Source organism: Acinonyx jubatus, chromosome A1 (assembly GCF_027475565.1).
Source record: "Acinonyx jubatus isolate Ajub_Pintada_27869175 chromosome A1, VMU_Ajub_asm_v1.0, whole genome shotgun sequence".
NCBI lineage: Eukaryota > Metazoa > Chordata > Mammalia > Carnivora > Felidae > Acinonyx > Acinonyx jubatus.
This window is the reverse complement of record NC_069380.1, coordinates 94,090,506-94,107,357: the sequence shown is the minus strand read 5'-3', so window position 1 is coordinate 94,107,357 and position 16,852 is coordinate 94,090,506. Positions and strand designations below refer to the sequence as shown.

At 44.8% G+C, this 16,852-nt stretch overlaps 1 protein-coding gene across 4 annotated transcripts in view; it reads left to right on the top strand.

Annotated features, from left to right (window-relative positions):
• The window catches only part of SEMA6A (semaphorin 6A), a 134,677-nt gene that overhangs the window by 53,523 nt on the left and 64,302 nt on the right, over nucleotides 1-16,852 (top strand). The gene's annotated exons all lie outside the window — the stretch shown is intronic.

The following is a 16,852-nucleotide window of genomic DNA, read 5'->3' as shown; positions in this document are numbered from 1 at the left end:
TTAAAAAATGCCCCTTTCACAATCACCATAGAACGCAAGGTGGTATATTTAAAAATACCCAAAGCCTCTTGAGTCAAAATCGACAAATATTTAGGGGCACCTGGGTGGCTTAGTCATTTGGGTGTCCAACTTTGATCTTGGCTCAGGTCACGATGTCACAGTTCGTGAGTTCAAGCCCCACGTCACGCTCCGGGCTGACAGTGCAGAGCCTGCTTGGAATTCTATCTCCCTCTCTCTCTCTCTCTCTCTGCCCCTACCCGACTTGTGTTTTCATGCTCCCTCTCTCTCTAAGTAAATAAATAAACTTAAAAACATTTTTTTTTAATTCAACAAATATTTAGCAAGGACTTTCAACATGCAAGACGTTGCCTAAGCATGGCATTTGTACAGAGGATTCTACACATACACATTTCAGGTTTTCTGGTGTACAATCAACTCATCTAGTTTTATGTCTTTGCTTTAAATCCTTTTTTCTTTTCCAGAAACAAAGATCATCTCTTTCTTGTGCCCCACCCTCCACCTCCACTACCCCCTCCCGTAACTTCTGAACTTTTCACACATTCCCTACTTTGAGATCTGTTTTGAGCCCAGATATCCGGGTGGGTGGTACGTTCTGGCCAAAGTACTATCTCTCATACCTTCTCCAGCTGGACTGGCTCAAGGATCTGCTATTCCCCAAAGAAATAAAACTTCTCTGAGTTGCAGAAGAAAAAGAGCTGCAATGCACTGTGCTGAAAAGACACATGTGCTGAAGGATGATAGTCAGGCCACGACCCAGCCGACGTCCCGCCTGCATCTTGTTTGTGAAGGGAGAAACACCTCACTGTAGCCCGCTGAGGCCCACTGTGGGCTGGCTGCACAGATGAGCGCCCCATAGCCCCCTCCAGCCCCGGCCAGTAACATCTGTATGTGTTCTCTCCAGCTGGCTGGCCCAGCTGTTCTGGTGTCAGGAGAAAGTTATGAGTCACCGGGAAGGGATTTGAGGCAAGAGTGCAGTTATATCATCTCTTGGGGTCTGTATGTCATTGGCAATAGAGCCTTAGTAACAAGCCAGTGGATGACATTCACCCCCAGGAAGGCCACACACCAGAACTTAACTTCGTATCCCACACTTCAAGACCTCCTCTGAGCCTTGCAGAGATGAGACGAGGTGGGGCAGTATGGATGCTGGACGTTCCCACCCTAGAAGGCCTTGGGTGGGTGCCCATCACGTTCATTAGGTTACCGCCATCTCTGGCCTTGCAACCGACCTATCTCTACACAAGCTGGTCAAACTGGGATCCTGAATGAATGAGGCCCTGCCAAAGCCTGAGGACTTTCTCTTTGGTTGTTTGATTCCAGGCAGGCTATTTCATCCACAGAGCTATATGGGCAGCCTCCAGCAAAAGCTTGAGTCAACAGCAGGATTTTCCTGGACCATCTGTGGTTTCCTGCTCTAAGCAGTGCTTCCTCAGTACGTGGGAGGAAGAACTTGTCAGAGGATCCAAGAATCAGAGGCAATCAGGGTTTCCATCGGGACCTTACATGTTGTCTGGTCTAGCCCCACATCCGATGTCTGACTGCCCCAGACAATATTCCTTCTACTTCAACACTCATCCGGCCTCCCACCCCCCTGGGGAGGCCAGTCCATGTTTGTGTTACTGGGACTACTAGAAACATTATTTGGAGCAGCAATGACCTCCTAATGGTTTCTGCTCATTGATCTTAGCTCTACCCTCATAACTGTCTTCCAGGTTTCTCTAGGTATCTAAAAACACCCATCCTCACTCCTTGAGTCTCCACCTTTTTGTTTGTTTATTTTTGAGAGAGAGAGCATGAGCAGGGGAGGGGCACAGAGCGAGACAGAATCTGAAGCAGGCTCTACACTGACAGTGCAGAGCCCAAACGCGTGGCTCGAACCCACAAACTGCAAGATCGTGACCTGACCAAAGTTGGACACTTAACTGACTAAGCCACCCAGGTGCCCCTTCTGGTTTGTCAGAAGTTGTTCTGATGCTCTTTCTTGGGGTAACATGTACTCATTATTTGATGAGTATGTGTCAGAAGTTCACTGTGTAGTAAGCTTTGTTTCTGCACATGGAGATACCGTGACTAACAAGACAAGCTTGTCCATACCAAGGTGACATTCTATTTGGTGTTGGGGGGTGGGACAGATGAAATCAAATAAGAATATAAATGTGGAAATACCAACTAGGGATAAATCTGCTACAGAAATTTGGAAGAATGTGATTAAAAAAAAAAAAAAAAGGCATTGGGTTGCTTTCCGAGGTCAGGAAAGGTCTGTTAGGGAAGGGACATTTTCACTGACTTCTGAATGACAAAGGTGAAACCACTGTCTGAAGACTGGGAGAATGTTCCAGGTGGTGCAGGGGGCGAGCTGCAGGTCTGGGTCCAGAAGGCAGGAATGCAAAATCAGGAAAACCAGGTCGGTCGGATGGAGGAGAGTGTGGAGTGGTGTCATGGAACCAGATGGGGTTGGGGGAGATAGGGGGTGCTTTCTGCACCCAGGAGAGGCGGTTTCAATTGCACCATGAAAGCAGTAAGAAGCCACTAGAGAATTTATGCAGCGGAGGGTGGGACCTGACTGCGCTTTTGAAAGACCATCATAGGGAGTGAGTAGAGAGGTGGATAGATATGGCATGTGTTTGGTGATAAAATCAATATCTGGATGTTACCTCTCCATCCCTTTGAAGTATTTTATGTTTACGCTGCTCTCTACTTTTGCTGACCCGATGCTGCCTCCCAAGGCAGTCTGGGGGCGCTCTGTAAGGGCAGAACCCACCACTGAGTCCCTGATCTCAGGATCCCCCACATCCCAGCTCCGTGCCTTGCCTGCACAGGAGACTCCACCATTTGTTGAGGGAATAAATGGATGAATCCATGAGTGAAGGGGGACCGCTGCTCATTTAACCAAACGCTGAAAGTCAAGTCCTCTCTCCCTGCCAGCACGCCTGTATGCTGTCATCTCGGGTGTCCCGTTCCCACTGACAACTCCCGACACGTTAAGGAACGAATCTGTGACACACAAAAACAATGCCCCCTTGCAATAAAACCACTTGCGAAAAATGGGGAAAATTACCGAGAACGAGTCTCAGCCTCCAAGTCCACCTCACAAAGTGTGAGGGAAGAGGTATGTCCTCATGCCAGATGGTGACGTGGGGCCCGAGCCTAGGAAATCCTGCCCGGGCGTCATACAGCACCTTGTTCCCACCTCACTGAAAATTCTGGAGGAGCCTCTGCCTTTCTTCCACGCCTTAGTGCTGCTGGAAAGGGCTGATTAAATAGAGATGCGAGGAACACATCTGCCTACTCTTGCATAACACTTCAGAATCACTTTTCTTTTTTTACTCTTTGGAGAACTGAAGACTATGTTAGCTGAACAGGAAGAATATCACCATTTGAGTAGAAAATGATTCTGCCTTAGTCTTTTACTTATTCACAGTGAACCTGGGGACTCTCCCTTTCAAAAGGAAGTTCATGCATTAGTCCCTCTCCAGGTGTTCTCCAGCTCTGGGTGTGTGTGTGTGTGTGTGTGTGTGTGTGTGTGTGTTCCATCTCACTACTCAGACCTTAGCATCCTTACCAGAGAGAAAGCCTGTATGACCCACATGGACCTCTATGCTTTCCAGTAACCAGATGATGGGTAGCTTTTCAGAGCCATTTATGCATTTCCCATGCCCCCATTTCCTCCCCAAGAAAGCCGTGCACGTGTGTGCGTGCAGGGATCCCTGTGCTGTCTTGGGGTGACCAGCCGCCTGGGCACGTCTGCTGGGCTGGTTTTCCTCACTTCTCTTTTGTCTGACCCTCAGCACTTTCCTTTGGCTTCTGCCTGTCACACTCAAGCTTCCTGGATAATTTCACTTTCTCCTGATTCTGGTCTCTTTCACAGACAGTAATTATACTGATTGCCTGCCATGCTATTAATTATGGGATTTGCAGTTTATTTGTTTTTTCATTCACTTATTCACTCATTCTTAGATTGGGGGGTCAATTGGTGATAACCATGGACTGTTTTCCCTCCAGACAATCTGGATTGCCGTCATTAACTTTGTGTCCCGGTTACCCACCATTAGCCATCCGCCTCCATTTTGGCTCAGAAGTAGAAGTGATCAGCATTGTGCCTGATGCCCGGTGCCCATGTTGTGAGAATCAAACGAGGTGGGCCATTGGCGGGGGGCGGGGGGCTACAATTTGTGGGGAGACTCTCAGGGAAGAAGGGAAGAAGTATGCCTTCCCCCTCTGCAAACCCCACCTGTTGCCCAAGATAACAGCTGTCCTCCCAAAATATTCTTGAAATTCAAATGCTTCACTTTATTAATGAGCCCCTCAGTGGACTGGTGTTATCTATGAAAGGACAGTTGCAGGTATTTAAAAATTAAAGGCAAGTACCTCAAGCAGCAACTGCCAGCCCACAGTTCCCTCTGATTACAGGGACTGGAAAAAGCCATTAGCCGGGGTCATTCCACAGGGGAGAGAAAGATTAGAGACCGCACACACTATGAAGGCTCCTTTGGAGAAACCACCCCCAACTGCACAGAAATGGCAGTGAAGTCTACCCCTTTAACACACCCAGAGAGAGAGAAGGGGGTCGTTGGCTGGCGGGTGGCAAGGAAAATGAAGCTCACCCAGACGGGGCGAGGGGTGCTGCTGCCCCAGGTGAGGCTGCCACTCGCCCCAGTGGTAGATGCCACTGCTCACCCACCAGTCCTTGCGACCCTCTCTACCAAGATCACCCCGCTGCACTCATTCTATGGAAGCCTGTTCTTGTCAGCCCCATGTATAGACAGGAACCCGTCACTATGAGCACAGAACGGAGGAAATCAAGACGAGGTGGCTCAGTCAGCAATTCTTAACCTCTGAATTATTGTTTCAAGTATAATAGGATACACATTTTTAAAAAAAAAAGAGGAAATGAGACTACATTTTTTTCATTGCGAGCCCCTCACAGCACACCTGGGACATTAGAGAACTCCTGGGTTTAGCAAAGCTGGTGCTGGGAATCATGCTGTAAAGCACCTCCTTTGCCCTTATTTTTCATCTTGTTTTTATTTTTTTTAATGTTTATTTTATTTATTTTTGAGAAAGAGAGAAAAACAGAGTGTCAGCAGGATAGGGGCAGAGAGAGGGAGGGAGGGAGACAGAGAATCCGAAGCAGGCTCCAGGCTCCAAGCTGTCAGCCCAACGCGGGCCTCGAACCCATGGACCACGAGACCATGACCTGAGCTGAAGTCGGACGCTTAACTGACTGAGCCACCCAGGCGCCCCTTTCATCCTGTTTTTAATCTCTTCAGGGACAAAGGAATATAGTTTTGCAGTCTCTCTCTCAAAACCTTTGCAATAGATGTGTTTGAGAATTTTTAATTTTTCATATTTTAGAAAAGTGACATGGGACATATACCCCAGGGGGGGCAACATCCAGTAACCAAGCCATTAACACTGTTTGCAGTGGAGCATTATTTACAATAGCCAAGATATGGAGGCAGCCCAAGTGTCCACCCAGAGGTGAATGGATAAAGATGTGTGTATACACACACACGCGCGCGCACGCGCACACAATGGAGTATCACTCAGCCATTAAAAAAAAAAAAAAAAAGAATGAAATCTTTCCAACTGCAACATGGATGGACCCAGAGAGTATGATGCTAAGCGAAGTAAGTCAGACAGAGAAAGACGAATATCATATTATTTCACTCCTATGTGGGATTTAAACAAAACAAACAAGAAAACGCTCTTAAATGCAGAGAACAAACTGGTGGTTGCCAGAGGGGGTGGGAATGGGGGAGGTGAAATAGATAAAGGGGATTAAGAGGTATATACTTCTAGTTACAAAACAAGTCACAGAGCTGAAAAGTAGAGCACAGGGAATATAGCCAATAAGATTGCCAGTAATGTTGTTTGATGGAAGGTGGTGACTACGCTTATCATGGTGAGCACTGAGAAATGTCTAGAACTGTTGAAGCATGTCACATACCTGAGACTAATACGACACTGTATGTTAACTACATTTCAATTTTAAAATCCTTTCTGCAAAAAAAAAAAAAAATGTTTTTTGCATCGACATGTGTAAGTGTTCATACTAACAAGAATAAATAAAGACTATAAATGGTGTCATGCCAATTTGGGTCAAATTTGGTCACCAAATAAATGGGGAAAAACTTGTAAGTTTTCCGGTGGGTCTGTTCTCTTGGTTTGGTTTCGTTTGTAATCGCAAATAAGGGAGTGTATACCTATAATTCAAAACTGACTTGCTTCATCTAGATCTAAGAAACAGAAAATCAAATCTTGTTTTTCTTTAAACTTAAGAAAAAGTGAGGCATTTTTCAAGACAACTACTGCTATGAAAATAGTTCATCCAGATGCCAACCACCTTCATCTCAATGAACAGGGCTTTTCAAATCTGTTTCTGTGCAGTGAACTTTAAGTCACCTATGTAAGGAATCGAGTCATTAAGTGGCAGAGAAATTTAAACAAACCCATAATTTCCTGGAACTTAGTCTTTCTGGCCTTAAGGAAGCATATTTTCAGGATGTTTGAAAATAGTTATTAATTTTGAGGGTAGGATTTCACATTGTAAACAAACGATGACAGGGAGTGTGATCACCAGATTTGGCTTGATTTGAAAAGCAGCCAGAAAGTGATGCTCTCTCTACCCCAATTCAAACGGATACCTGTTCTAAGTAAATCAAGCCAGCCTAATAAAGAATATGAACAAAGGCAATAAAGGTATCATTCGTTTCACAAATTCAGCAATGTCTACCAAATGCAATAATAAATTTAAATGTATTTAACTTTAAATTTGCAGTTGTCATCCGGTTCCCTAGGACATAAAGAGAACTTGTTTTTCTTTTTAATAAATGAAATGAATTTCCTAAAGACTATAAGAAAACTGAGGAAACTCCAGGGATAATGCTTCCATCTCATGTCTGTCCTGGATATGTCTAGACATAGACACACAGATAACCCACTGTGTACGTAGATATTTCACTGATGATAAGAACCAGCCAGGAATAGCGCGCTTTATTATGGAGCAGATCCTGAAATGATATTATGTTTCTCTATATACAATGAGAGGCTTGTAGTCAACTACAAAGTCTAGTTTTGGCTTTCACGTTACTGGAAGAGCATCGGACCTCACTGAAAGAGACAAGGAATAGGAAGAATGAAAGCTAGCATGCTAGCAGCAAACACCAGAGAACCTGATGCAACAAGGTTAGTTCAAGAAAATGGTTTCCGCTGCCTGATCTGGAGACTTCTACCAAAAAAAAAAAAAAAAAAAAGGCAACAAAAATTTGTAGGGCTCAAAGTGTCAATCATCTGTGACTGGTGATGTTGTTATTTCGGGCTGTTGTTCAGAGCTCAAAGGAGGAGGCTTGCAGGTGGATTCCATTTCTCTCTGAGCCATGTTTGAAGCCAGCTTCCACTCCAGAAGGGGAAAGAACGCTTTCCCAGCAGCCAGCTATGCCTGGGGCAAATCCCAGGCCCAGGGAAGAGCAGCAAGGTGAGGGTTGTGGCTGGGAGAGCCTGCTTTCCATTAACTACACTGACAGCAAACAGAGGAGAAATTATTGGGGAGACGCGTCCTGTCAAAGGCCAGAAATTGCTCTATTTTAGCTTAAATCAGCTCAGGATTTTGACAAAGGTTCGTGGAAAACTTCAGACACTAATGTCTCTAGTTCACTGTCTGCAACGTCACTCTGCAGATATCTTTCTAAGGGTGACAGGAAAGTGCCTCCAATTTAGACCCGTTATTTTTGCCTTCTGTTTCATTTTTAATGAAATTACCGATGTACAGAAAACTAGGGAGAGTAATACGAAAAGAACTCACATAATCCGCACCTTGAACGAACTAATACCAATATTCTGAGCTTCTACTGAGAGCTCCCTCCACCCCCCCCACCCCCCCCACCCCCACCACCGCCACCCTCCCGCTTCCTGGGTCCTATTCTTAGAAGGGAAAAGGAATCTGGTCCAATCTTCATTCTCAGCTAAAATTCTTTAAACCGAACTTTGGGTGAAGTGCAAAATATCCATCCATTACTTTAGACAAATATTTGGAATTCCTTAAGCAAAGAGTGAAATGGTCCAGTTTTGGTGTCTGAAAATCCAATCAGCACAGAGTTGCTCATTTCAACACACCCTTCTCCAGACCGGGTCCTCCTTGAGATCTCTCAGTTCCCTCTGGCACCTCCTCTGGCACCTCTGGTCCACAGTGAACCACCGTGCCACATGCCAAGTCTTTCTCCAACCAGAGGCTCTGGGTGACCACCCCAGCCCCATACCTCTCTCTGCAACACCTTCCCCCTCTGGACAGTATTCTTCTCCCACGGGACTTGTCTGTCTTTCTGAAACCTTATTGATACTTGGTTATGCCTGGGTGCCTCAGGGCAATGGGGAGGAGCTGTCGGGTCCATCTACTAAAGAGGACGTTCCTAGGGGGTGAGGAGACCTTTTTCTCCATCTCCGTCTCATCAGCATCTAGCACAGAGCCTGGCTCCTGAGAGCAAGCAGGGAATCGGGCAATGGAAGTAATGAACATCAGGCAGGAAGCCCAGGAGAAATGAATGAGTCTTGGCTTCCTTTCTGAAAGCACTGTAATGTAGGGTCAGAGCTCAAGGAAGGAGTCAGGAGTCCTCGACTGCTGTTCAGCTTTGCCACTTCTGAGCTGTGCCACACTTGGTGAGTGACCTCACTTCTCAGGGCCTCAGTTTCCTTAATGGTAAAACAAAGGGGGGATTTGTTTCTGCCTCCGGGCAGATACTGGAGTTCAGCAATACTGTAAAGGCTGCAAAGATGGGAGTTGGCCAGAAGCTGGTGTGTGACATAGATGAGCATGGCTGGGACTGTTGCAGCTTTCTGAGGTCAAGACACTTGGCTACGGTATTCTCGGGCCTGCTAAGGTCATGACTATGCCCACGGAGCCCTGGTGAGGCAGAAGAGTGTATTGGAAACATCTGAGCAAAGTGCACTGAATGCCTTGGCTCGGCAGGGGGGCGGCTGGGGAGGGCGGGTGTCGGGGAGGAGGGGACCTTGTTGGTAAAGACAAAGAAAATGGTCATAACACAGAACCTCCTGAAAGCTAAGACATCCCTTCTCCCCTTAAAAGATTCAATCGGTTTACAACCAAACTTTATTTTTTCCAATAAATTTTTTTTTCCTAAGGAGACTTCCGAATTCACAGCTGTTTTTCTGCTCCTTTGTGACGGTGGCTTTAGACCTAAGATGGAACATCTGTTATACACAGTCAGTGTTTATTATTATGCTCCACTGAATGCCAACATCACTCTCCAAGATGTGCTGAAGTTAGGTCTGTGACATTTCCCTTGAAGTGGGTGCTTTTATGTCTCTGCTGATGGCTGAGAAGAGGAGAAAGAGAGAGAGTGGGGTCTTTATTAAGAAGCCAGGGCTAGGGGTGCCTGGGTGGCTGTCGGTTAAGTGTCCGACTCTTGATTTCGGCTCAAGTCATGATCTTGCGGCACGTGGGTTCTAGCCCCACGTCGGGCTCTGGGCTGACAGTAAAGAGCCTGCTTGGCATTCTCTCTCTCCCTTTCTCTCTCTGCCCTCCCCTGCTCATGCTCTCTCTCTCTCTCAAACTAAATAAATGAACTAAAAAAAAAAAAAAAGATGAAGAAGCCAGGGCTGTCTTTCTCATTTGCATGAACCTTATGTCTTAATGCAAATATCATCCAACAGGTGGCCAGACGTGGTCCCTAAAGACTGAGTTGAACGGTTTCAACCAGGATCACCGGGGCCACGTTGCTCCTAATTCCATCTGGGAAGTGTTCTTTGGTGGCCCCGGCCATGCATCCTGTGGACAGCAGCAGCCTCTTAATGCCGGAGCCCTTGAAACAGGGCTGTCCAGGCCAGTGAGGGACACCTGCTGTTTAAACACTTGTAATTCTTGAGATGGCGCGAGAATAATCAGCAGTTGGGTGTCTGGGAGACGAGTCTCCAGCATTCAGCAAGCTGGATTTTCTGCACCAGCACCTGCTCTCCCACCTCTCTCTGGGCAGAGGCTCCTTCCCCTGACTTGAGGGGTGTCCAGATCTATTTATCTTATCGGCTCCTGAAGCAGGCGGCCTTGTTCTTACCCTTCATAACAGACACTGTTCTCTATGATGTATCGGCTTTACAACATCACTGCTGAGGAGGCTATAAGCTGGCAAGTGGTTCCACTTAACACAATGTTGTCACGAGACAATCAATTTCTCCTAAAACTGTGGCTTAGAAGCATTTGCGTCTTTCTGTCACGTTAAGCCTGCAATCACAGCGCTGTAAAGTGGAATGAGCCCTTGCATGCCGACATGTCTAGAAGCAACTCGTGTGCTCCTTTTATAGTTTTATTACTGAAGCCATTAGGGACGTTCAGCCACTCTGTCCACGTGAGCAGAGATGCATCGACCTATATTCAACTATTACCTTAAGTGCAGTTTCTATTTATGTTGGCAGCTCTCTCTTTCCAGCCTTCCTTCTGTTCTCCTTTCTCGTTGATGTACTGGAAGGACATCAACGTTGGCGTCATGCAGACCTGGGTTTGCGTCTGCACTTCCCGTTCTTACTGCTGGTGTCGTAAATAGTGACGGTGTGCCACCTGGCCGTGTCGCCTAACCTTCCGGAGCCTCAGTTTCCTTGTGTGCATGAGACCATACGGTCTGTCTCCCTGGGTTGCTGCGATGTTTAACTAAAATAACATGCATGGTTACCTTGCATGCAGACAGTGCTCGATAGATCTCCACTCCCACCCCATCCCTTTCCTATTGTCCACGTTGTTATTTTCCTTTGCACTTGAGTGAGTGCTGGGATGCACGTTTAACAAATCACACAGAGTGAATTAACGCCATTCTGAGGCAGGCTCTCCACCTCTCCCGGATGCCCACCTCCAGAGATAGGAAGCTCAGGGACCAGGAAGGAGGAAGAGGGGAGTGAGAGCAGGAGGAAAAGGGAAGGGGAAAGGTGAGAGGGATTCCTCTCCCACCAAAGAAGGAGAACACCCCAGTTGCTAATCTGGGGCCCACCTGAGAATTCAAGGAGTTCCAAGAAAAGCTATTAAAAGGTAATCTTTTAGTCTCTCAACAGAAGAATAAACATTTATTTATGGAGGGCTACCGCTTTTTATGTGCATTATCTCACAACCCAACTTAAGACACTGTTTTTACCCACTCCAAAGATGAGGAGACTGAGGCCCGGTGATCTTCGGCATCTTATCTTGTCAAAGGTCCCAGCTGGTAAGTGGGATTCAAAAGCCCATGTTTTGACCCTCTGCTCTTTCTACCCTCCTACATTATGAGCAATAGCCTGTTTTCACATATTTCAATTCAGATTTTTAAAGACAATCACATTATAAAGACAAAGGTGATGACATCAGGAAGCTGGAGCACGATAGTCAAGACACGGAAGCAACCCAAGTGTCTATCAGGAGATGAAAAGATAAGGAAGTGGGGTGTATGTGTTTACACACGTGCAATGGAATATTACTCAGCCACAAAAAATTACGAAATCTTGCCATTTGCAACACAGATGGATGTAGAGGGTATTCTGCTAAGGGAAGGAAGTCAGACTGAGAAAGACAAACACCATGTTTCACTCATATGTGGAATCTAAAAAACACAAACAAATGAACAAGCAAAATAGAGGCAGACTCATAGATACAGGAAACAAATGGTGGGTACCAAAGGAGAGACGGGTAAGGGGGCGGGTGAAACAGACAAAGGGGATTAAGAGGTTCAAACTTCCAGTTATAAAGCAAGCACGTCATGGGATGTAACGTAGGGCACAGGGAATATACTCAATAATATTGCAATAATGTTGTATGGTGCAGATGGTAACTACTCTGAACATGGGGATCATGTTGCAATGTATAAAAATATCAAATCAGGGGCACTGGGTGGCTCAGTCAGTTAAGCATCTGACTCTTGATCTCATCTCAGATCTTGATCTCACCATCGTGAGTTCAAACCCCGCACTGGGCTCCACGCTGAGTGTGAAGCCTACTTAAAATTATATATATATATATATATATATATCAATCATATATCATATATATCATATAACAATATATATATGTGATATATCATATATATTATAATATATATTTGATATATATGATATATATTACATATATCATAGCTATTTGATATATATTATATATATCATATATATATCAAATAACTATGTTGTAGACCTAAACTAAAACTAATATGTCAGTTTACACTTCAATTTTAAAAATATTTTTTTAAGCTAGAGCAATAAAAATAGAAGTGTTACCCTTAGTGTAAAACCCAACTATCTGAATGGGATTAAATGGTAATAAGTATGGTCCCTGTGGCCAGGTTAGAACTACTTATGGGACTTGAACCTTGCTTGTCCTGATGTTGAAAGTGGGCAGCATCACATGCTGGGATTCCTCTGCTCCAGCTCAAGGAACTTTTCACAACAGGAGCATCCTGGCTCAAGGTCACTCCATACTGTCGGCCCTAATCACTGCCGCATACCCACTCCCTTCTTCATTGGGGCAGAGTCACCTGCACTCTCAGAGCCTGGCGGAGTCCCAGAGGCCATTACATTCGATATCCCTTCCTTTCACAGGTGAGGAAACAGAGCCAGCAAGGCTACGTGACTTGCCCAGGGTCACCCTGTTAGTGTGCCCTTCCTTCTATTAACGACAGCGAGAATTATTGATTACCTTTAAAACTTCCTATGATGTCAGTAGAAAATGTGCTCTTGAAAAGAATACCTGAAACATGGGAGTAAATGATTTGCCTCATGGCGGGGGCGGGGGGGGGGAACCCTGCCACTACCACCATTTCCTCGTTATTTCTAGGACACACTTAAGAGCTCTTATCAAGAACATGTTGCATTTGGAAGTCTCCAGGTAAATTATCTTTCTCACCATTACTGCGTATTATTAAAACATTCACTGGATGCCAACATTCTAGAAGACTGTGATACAAGCTGTATCCGTACAGCCACGTCCAGGTGCAGGGGCAGGCACACCGTGCTGCAGGTGCATGGGTTGGCAGCGTGTGGAGCAGCCCCCTTGAGTCTCTAAAACGAGCAGCATACATCCACCCATTCATTTGCGTGTACCGACGCTGGGTCCCACTGGGTTCATTGGCTAATAAGACTGACATACCACTGCTTGCGGATACGGTAAAAACAAGCAGAATAATTCGTGCAGCAGAGGTGATGTGCCTTTCCTGGGCATGGAGGCTGCCCTCAGAGCCGAGGCTTCAAGGGTCAGACAGGTGAAGCGAGGTTAGCGGGTGAAGAGCCTTCCTAAGACAACAGAACGTGGTGGGAATGTTTCCAATGGGAGAGGGCTAGCCGCTGTACTTTGGGCAGCCGCTGCTTGGCTCCAGAGCATTGGCCATGTGGAATGTTGGCCAGCTAAGCCAGATCTCAGATTTATCTTTAAGAAGCCAGAAATCCAGAGTTGTACGTTAAATCTGCTATTTTTCTTTTCTAAATGTTGGCAACTTAGTTGGTTTTGTTTTGTTTTTTTTTTTCCTGCTCTGTGAGCCAAGTTTTGGCCAAGTCCTAGATACCAGCAGTGTGTGAGCCCAAGTAGAATTTTCCAGGGCAGGAACTGGGGGAATAGTTGGGCAGAGGATTGGAACTAGTATCAGGGGTTAAGCATAAGTGGTACTCTGGCTGCATAGGCCTGTCATGGCTCCCCAATCCTCTCGGTGCTTATGAAATCAACCTGATGAATCAGAAGTAAGATGTGGCAATTCTCGTTCTCTGACTTCATAAACATTCCCAATTCTAGTGACATCCTGTTTCATGCTTTGCTGCCACGGTGACCTGCTGTATGACAAGGGTACAGGGGAGGGAGGTAGATGGAAGCACCAATTCCTGAAAATATTTGATCATTTGAAAAACCAAGTATCAACACAAATGCAGTCACGAGATTTTCAGACAGGTTTCCTTTGAGCCCCTTTTGTTTGGCCCTCGATCTGGAATACTGAAGGCTGCTTTCCTGGCCAATCAAGCATTCTGCACAGACTGTTCAGCCACACGGGTCGCACATCATGGATCCATTACTCAATTTGGTCTTAAAAACCGTAGGGGAAAAATTACAGTAAAAGAGAATTGGTATCTGAGCTGACACCATGTAGTAAGTCAACACAATTCCTGCCCATGTGACTCAGAGTAAAGTCAGCTCATCAATTTTAGATGTATCTAAACAGATCTAATAAATTCACCGAGCAGATGCCTATTAAAATTAAGAGTGCTCTTAAGGTTTTCCACAAATACTGTGGGTTGGAGAAGACTAGGATTATAACTTCCTAGTAATGGTATATTTTACAAAGGCCATTTCTCTTCAGGCTAAGAATGGTGGAAAGTTGAGACAATTAGATGGAAAATTCAGACAGAATAAGCTTACTTTCAAAGTAGATGTTTCTGCTTGGAATCGTCACATTGAAAGCCTTCCCATTATCTAATTGTCTGGATATTTGCTGAAACCTAAATCATATTTGGACTCTGTAAGCAGAGTCCAAGAGAGGGAAATCGGCAAATGTCTGCAGACACCTATAAATATGCTCTCTGTGGGTAGCGCTTTTCAAAGTTTCAAAACCTACTTAAACAACCTCTTTAATTGCAGTATCCCAGCGAGGTTAAGAGTTTTAAGCTCAGCGCCGAGCTCCTGTTTGGTTTTTGTTTCTGTACTGCCGTGGTCTTAGTAGGGAGACACAGCTCACGTTCCACAGAACAGGAAATGACAACGTGACTGACTTGGGATGGCCCCACAAAGTAATCGTTTCAACAAGAAAATATATTGCCTACATATCTGCAAGGGTTAGAGCCCAAAGTTGGGTAGGAAGGGGATAATACATCAAAACCGCAGCTGAAGACAACTGTGGAGTGTTCGTGCGGACTGCCCGCAGTACTGCCCGAACACTTTCTCCCGTATGATGTACATGTTAACAACCTGATGATATGATGAGAGAAAGACACATAAAATGGCGATTTTTCCTGGCGCACAGCCCTACTGTAAACCTGGAGACATGTAAATAACCCATCTCAGCCATGGTCCTGGCTATGTGTGAAGGATTCAGAGAAGTCATGGAAGTGCATAATGGGTTTCTTCTGCAAGCACTACTGCCTGCCGGCTCTTGGGGCTGTGCATATTGCGTCTACCCCACGCCCTGTTAGGATGGGAAACATGAAAATTGGGAGGTACATTAAAATAGCAGGACTCGGTCTCGTTAGCTTGTAGGACATTTGTACAAAGACGAATGCCAATTGTGGAAGGCTAGGGACGCATCTGTCATGTCAAGACAAATTAGTCTGCAAACGTATACATATATTCCCAAAGATTTCTAAAGCAATGAGAATCAGCGTTCTGAGGCTCCCATTATTCTTCCATTATGTGCAGCAAACTCTCTGAGGTAATATGCTTCTGTATTCTACGATAATACTGCTCTTGAGCCCTGGGTACATGTTGCCACTTCCTTTTCCCCGTGTACTTTCTCATCTAAAACTGCAACAGCTGACTGGTATCTGGTTTATGTCTTACTTACTCTTGTTATTGATTTCTCCTCTTTAGTGTTAAACTGAACAGATGCCATGAGAAACAAATAAGGGGACCTCAGAGCTTCTTCCCTTTGGGTTCGGTTTCTCCAGAATAGGAAGAACTGGCAAGTGAATGAATGAACAGATGATTGCTTTTAACCTGTCTATAAATACATGTTTATGTCTCTTGGTAATGGATTGCCCTTGTGAGCAAGTCCTCATTTCAGGTTTAATTTTAATCCACACATCAGAGATGGGAGATACAGAATTGCTCGGGCTTTGCTCGCAAGCTCTCTCCCTCTTCTTCAAGATAAAGCAAATTAATTAATGTGTACTTTTCAACTGAAGAAATGATTAAGACCCAGCTGTGTCTGTGAAATAGTAAGTTGCGATGCAACACTCTGGGACTTGTTAATGCTTTTTTTGGCACGAAGAAGAGAGATATAGGTATCTAATATTAAGTGGTGTTCTAAAAAGCGTTAAGTTAGCAGTTTGTTTGCCAAATTAACTTTCAAAGACATCTAAGTTACTAAGTTTGACTTTTCTGCACACAAATCTTAAATGATTGATGGACTACTGTAAAATAGCTTTGTTCAAAAAGATCACCTTTGGCAGGCTACTTCAAAGGCTTTACCACTTTGGAAAGATGAAAAGATATCCCCATTTTACATTATTTTCCCAGTAGATCAACACTCACTTGAAATATGCCTGAGAATTATGTGATATTTACTTATTATGAGTCTTCTTTCACTGTATCCAGCAGCCCTACATGGGAGTGCTTTTATTTCTAAGATTTAGGAGAATTTTCTACACATAAAGAGCATCTTTAAGAAAATACACCTGGGCAGAACAGTATATCTGGCATTTTTATTCACTACTGTTTCATTGCAAGGCAGTATTTGAGACTAAAATATACAGAGAGATGCTTTTTTTTTAATCAACAATACCATTACAGGATGTGGTTTCAGATTCTCCCTACAGTATCCTTCAGAGTCTAAAGGATTCGTTTCTTTCTTTTTAGACATAGATTGTGTGATTTTATGTCTAAGGTCACTCTAGAATTATTGTGAAATTGTATAAACCAAGGGTGAACATCTCAACTAAGGGGTCAAGCAGATAACAGAAGTTTGCAAACAGGGCCCCATTATAGGGTATGTGTGTGTGTGTTGGTGTGTTGGGGTGTGTGTGTGTGTGTGCATGTGTGTGTGTGTGTGTTGGGGTGTGATGCCTGAAGGAACTGTGATTTAAGTCAGTATGTCAGATATTCTGATTTTTACTAGAAACCTCCTAATTTTGGGGGGTGCCTGGGTGGCTCAGTTAGTCAAGCACCCAACTCTTG